The sequence below is a fragment of the Sceloporus occidentalis genome, unplaced genomic scaffold (assembly GCF_023333645.1).
Source record: "Sceloporus occidentalis isolate IW3139 unplaced genomic scaffold, rSceOcc1.0.p SCAF_38, whole genome shotgun sequence".
In the NCBI taxonomy this organism is placed as follows: Eukaryota; Metazoa; Chordata; class Lepidosauria; order Squamata; family Phrynosomatidae; genus Sceloporus; species Sceloporus occidentalis.
Genome location: NW_028317018.1, coordinates 1,899,935 through 1,905,954, shown reverse-complemented (window position 1 = coordinate 1,905,954; position 6,020 = coordinate 1,899,935).

Below are 6,020 nucleotides of genomic sequence, written 5' to 3'. Positions count from 1 at the left end.
ATTTTCCCCCACAATATGCCATTTCCTGAGCCCAGATGCAGCCTGTTCAATTTTTAATGTAATTGAATATAGGTACGTTTCATATTTCTTTCTAATCCAGTCCTCAGGGTCAGTTTGGGGCCCTTATTTTTGCTGCTTTGATTTATGAGTTTTAAAGGACTCATTTTTATCTGGAGAAAATTAACATTTTTGAAAATGAAAAAATAAACATTTTAGAAACACTGGTTCTCTCTGTGTCTAGTTTCGTGTTACATAGTAGTGTACACTGTGAAGGATGGGTGATATGATAAAGATATTTGATAAAGTGCCATTTTTCGAACACAATCCCCCAGCCATTCTATCCAATTCAAAGTACCCTTTAACGTACTGTGACATTGGATCTAATTGGTCTTGAAGTGACCTCTGCCCTATGGGGTAAATATACCACAGGTTGTGAAACATTGTGTTAGGGATTCTGGAGTTATGTCAAGTCTTTAAATGTGCTGGAATGGACTGACATTAAAGAGATACACTGATCAGCCCTAACGTTATGACCACCTGCCTTTGTGTCCAAAACAGCCCTGACCCATCGAGGCCTGGACTCCACTAGACCTCTGAAGGTGTGCTGTGATATCTGGGACCCAGACGTTAGCAGCAGATCCTTTAAGTCCTGTAAGTTGCGAGGTGGGGCATCCATGTATCGGACCTATTTGTCCAGCACAGCCCACAGATCTGGGGAATTTTAGAGGCTACACCTTGACCTCCTTGTGTTCCTCAAACCATTCTTGAACCATTTTTGCTTTGTGGCTGGGCGCATTATCCTGCTGAAAGAGGCCAATGCCATCAGGGAATACAATGTCCATGAAAGGGTGGGCAGCAATGCTAAGGTAGGTGGTACGTGTCAAAGTAACATCCACGTGAATGGCAGGACCCAGGGTTTACCAGAAAACCATTGCTGAAAGAATCACACTGCCTCCACAGTCTTCCTTGGACAACTTTTAATAAGTGCTGACCACTGCAGGCCAGGAAAACCCCACAAAAGCTGCAGTTTTGCAGATACTCTGACCCAGTCGTCTAGCCATAACAATTTGGCCCTTGTCAAAGTCGCTCAGATCCTTAAACATTTTCCTGCTTCTGAAACATCAACTTTGAGGACGAAAGGTTCACTTGCTGCCTAACATATCTCACCCGCTGAGATAATAACATGATCATCAGTGTTACTCACTTCTCCTGTCAGTGGTCATAATGTTATGGCTGATTGGTGTATATTATGAATGAAATTATTCCATGATGTATGTTAGAAATAGCTCATAGGCTTCTGGAAGCCCAGAACATTCATGTAGTTTTCATGATGTTTGGCTGTTTGTTTTGTAGTTCTTTACTGCAACCAGTAATGTTTGTAACTGGACAGTGTATTATTTCCAACCCTGAAGGATATTGTTCACTTATGTTTGGTATCAACAAAATTTGTTGAAAAGTGACACTGTTTGTCCAAAACACCTGTACTGCAAGCACCTGCTAGATTTCACATGCACGTCTTGAGAACATATGTCTATGACCTTTGCTGGAGGACCATGTAAGTTTAGCAGTTAGGGCAGAACAAAGTATCAAGTAAAAAATATTAAGGGGGAGTCATGCCATGATTAACTCAAGGACCAATAAGGCAATCAAATTAGAATTAAATATTAAATTTCTTACTGTTCCTATGCTATAACTATACAAAAAAACAAAAACGTTACATGCAAATCTAGTATTAATAGACACACACACGTTGCATTATGATCCTGCTTGCTATATTCCTGTGCAAATGCAGGTTCCAAGAAAATGAATTATAGAAGGGCACCCAGTGGATAACGTGGTCCCACTTACACAAGTACAGCAACTTTTCATTCATTTTATTGTTGATTGAAACCAATGAGGAATAGATTAGTAATGGGATCAAAGCCCCATATACATTTTTTATTTTTTGAAACAGTACAGAGCAGCCCTCCCGGTGGGTAACAGTACAGGACAGCTCATGAATATCAGTGTATATCATACAGTTGAGGTGTATGGGTAACACTACAGGACAGCACATGAGTATCAGTGTAGCTGTTTGAATGTATATCAATGTTGATATCAGTGTATGTAAAGATTTATGTGAATGTGCCCATGTGCACGTGTGTTAACCAGAGGGGTGATTTTCCAAAAAACAAACATACCGGTATTTCTTCAGCTTTTATGCGAAGGTTCTGAAGTACATTGTATGCAGCCAAAAAATCCCAGTGAGACCCTTCTAAACAGAAACAGTGAGCAACTGGCGATCAAATCACCATCTGTAAGCAGACAGTCGCTAAAAGAATAGCTTGTAACTTGTAACGTACAGTCAGAAATGATTGGTGAACCGGTAAAAAAAATTAACTGGCGTCTTCAAAAGAAGCAAATGTTATTTTTAAACTTTACTGGCATTGTACATGTTTATGATGTGTCCTTTATACTTTTGTTGGGCATAATTTCATATGCAGACATATTTATACAGATGGTATCAATGTTTATTTTCCCTTGTTTTCTCAAATGATGTATGCCTCGAACCCAAGCAACCTTAGGTAGATTGGCCACCAAGCCGGAAGCTTTTACATGAGATCAGCCAGCGATGCTGGCTTCTGCTGACAGGGGGAGTGCAGGCTGTCAAGAAGGTCAGGACGTACCAGTACATCCATAGGGGTTTCTTTAGGTGCATATATTTAGGCTTTCTCTTGTTTTCCTAAATTGATATTCAGATTTATTTATTTTTGGGGGGTCATCTTATAATCAGGGTCCTCTTATAATCGAGCAAATACGGTACAAAAAATATAATAATTATTAGTGAACAAAAATAAAAAACTATACTTAAATAGAAAAAACCAATTTTTTTCAATATGGCTTACATTTTCTTCTACGCTGTAAATGCCAAAGCCGAACAACGATCAAATTTATGTTCAGCAACATCTTATAATTGGAAATTATTCTAGCCTTGGTGCCTGAATAATTATAATTTTAATAAAGACAGGAGGCGAGTATTTTGCATATCTTCCTTTACTACTCGCCAACAGCAGCAAAGAAAGAGTTAACGAATAAAGAGAAAACAACCAATAACAGAAGGTATATAAACCCTAGCCAATCCCTCCTCTTCCTCTTTCGACCGTTGAGAACCGGAGCCGAAGAACAGCAGCCAACATCCGGCCACAGGAACCACATCCGAACCGGAACACCAAACGGGAAAACTGGAACCGGAGCCGAAGAACATCAGCCAACAGATGGCGACAGGAAACCGGGAACCGAACCGGAACTCCAAACAAGAAACTGGAACTAGGATGAACGTCCTCACAGGCCAGTGCCAAAGCACCGCGACCAGCAAGAGTACCACCGCAATCTCAAGTAGAGGCATTCAAGCTGAAAAGAAAAGAGAACGTAACAGGACCACATCCCAGTATAGGAAAGGGGATGACAAAATACAATACATAGGCAGTCGTGACAGAAAACAAATCAACATCTCAGACATGGAAAAAGAGTAAATCCAACAAGCATAAGTACTCACCCAAGGAGCTAGACGCTGAAAAGGGAGGGAAGGAAGGGAAAATACTCGCCTCCTGTCTTTAGTAAAATTATAATTATTCGGGCACCAAGGCTAGAATAATTTCCAATTTTAAGGCAAGACAGGAGGCTTCCTATTTTGCAGTTTTAACGCTAGACACCAATGCAGAAATCGCTGAGGACAAAGGGGAAAGTAAAAGGTGCGAAAAGTGGAGGCACGAGACCAGTGCGCAGCCTGCAGAATATCGCTCAGGGCCCCACCGACTCGCAGGGCACCCAAGGCCGCCGCACCCCTGACAGAGTGGGCCCCGAAGGAAGCTGCAAAGCCAGCTAGAGAAAGGAGCCAGTGAACCCACCTGGCCAAAGTGGGGGTTGACACCGCCCAAAATGGCTTAACATAAGAAATAAGCAACTGAGTAGCGGAAGGAGGCCGAACCGCCGACGTGCGAGCCAGGTAAGTACGCACACATCTGGCAAAGCAAAGCTTAGGATCATCCGACAGGTAAGGATAAGAGACGGAGGTGGACAGAGACTTGGTTCTCCTATGAATGGAGAAGTGGAGACAGCCGAGGCGTCGAAAGCCCGGACATCCGAAACCCTGCGAAATGACAAAAGACACAGGAGCAAGGTAAACTTAGCCGACAACTGACGTAACGAGAGAATCGTTATCTGGCCAGGACCGAAGGAAGTCCAGAACCACCGCCACATCCCATAGGGAGTCATATCGAGGGGCCGGAGGCCTGGACAACCGAATGCCCCGCAGCAAACGGCACACCAGGGCGGCCTTCCCCACAGGCTGACCCGAGAAACCCGCATGGCCAACGGAAATAGCCGAACGGAAAAGGTTGATGGTCCGATACGACTTACCCGATTGGGGATCCATCTGTTGTCCCAAACACCAAGAAGCCCATCGTCCCCAAGCTGACCGGTAAGACTTCCGGGTGCCCGGAGCCCAAGACTCCCTGAGCAGGGACTGAGCGACCTCCGATAAACCCGTGCTAGGTCGGGGTTCCCCAAGATCGTCCAAAGCACCAGAGTCAGCCGCCCCTCCAGGAGGAGTGGATGAGCTTGACCCTCCGGACGCGCAAGAAGAGACTGGAAGGGCCAATGGATCCAGAATCGACATCTCCAGCAGAGCAGGGAACCAGGGCTGCACGTGCCAAAGTGGGGTCACTAGGACCAAGGAGCCCCCGGCTCGCCGAAAATAATGGATGACCCTCGGGATGAGCGCGAAGGGAGGAAAAGCATAGGCGCCGGACACCGGCCAGATCTGGGTGAAGGCGTCTGTCGTCAGAGCCTCCGGGTCCGGGAGCCAACTGAAGAAAGCAGTCAGCTGGCAGTTCGTCCGAGACGCAAAGAGGTCCAAATGAAGAGGCCCTCTGAGGTGAAGGATGTCCTGAAAGACCCACGGGTGAAGCCTCCAATCGCTCGCATCCCTCCAGTGCCTCGAGAACCAGTCCGCTAACAGGTGATGTTGCGAGCCAGACAAAAATCGAAGATGTCCTTCGTCAGCTCCGTGAGGAGTTTGGATCGAGTGCCCCTTAGACGGTTGATGTACCTCACCGCCGAGACGTTGTCCATACGGAGGAGTAGACAGCAATCCGACTGGTCCTTCGCTAGACTGTGTAGGGAGCGTTCCTCCAGCGACCATCGGCCACCCGTCGCGTCGGTGAGAGAGGCTGCGCCCCAGCCCAGCAAGCTGGCGTAGAATTCCAGGACGAAGTCTGGTTGAGAACCGAAGATGGCACGGCCGTTCCAGGCCACCAACCTAACTCCTGACGAACCTCCTGCGTGAGATGGAGCGGCTGGTCGTAAGAGGGGAGTGAGCGGAGGTGTTGAGCCTTGAGGCACTGGAGAGTCTATCTGATAACCACGTAGCGTGCGGGAGATCCTGCCAGCCACCTGTGGAGGGAAAAGAGAGACAGGAAACATCCAAAGCCGGAGCGTCCTCTGGGGAAACCGGTGGAACCTCTGCCCCTGCTTCCTCCTCTCAATGGGAAAGACCGCTGGTGGAAGGAACCTCAGTAGAATGGCTGGGCTTGCTGAAAATTTCTGGAACCACTCTGGATTTGTTGAGTCATAAGGAAGGTGGTCTATGTTAGATCTTCGGGCAAGCTGCAAAAGAAAATCCTGATTCATCTCCTGATGAAGCCAGTTGTCCGGTGAAACGCGTTGAGAGAGAGGGATATATTGGGAAGTTCCTGCTGCTAGACGGTGGACTTTCCTGTGCCTGGTTTAAAAGCTGATTACCTTGTACACGCTTTTGTACATTTAGTCTGTTGTAAGTGCAATATTTTACCTTATCCACATGACCGAGTGATACTGTGCCATTGCTGCTGTGTTTTTATATTTTTTAGATACAAAGAATTAAAGAATATTTTATGATGAGCGCATTTATGTCCTTGGAAATGTGAGTGCACTACTTACTTGCAATACTGCTAAGCCTCATTTGCATACAGAGTCACACTATTTTTTGTCAAAAATCTCTT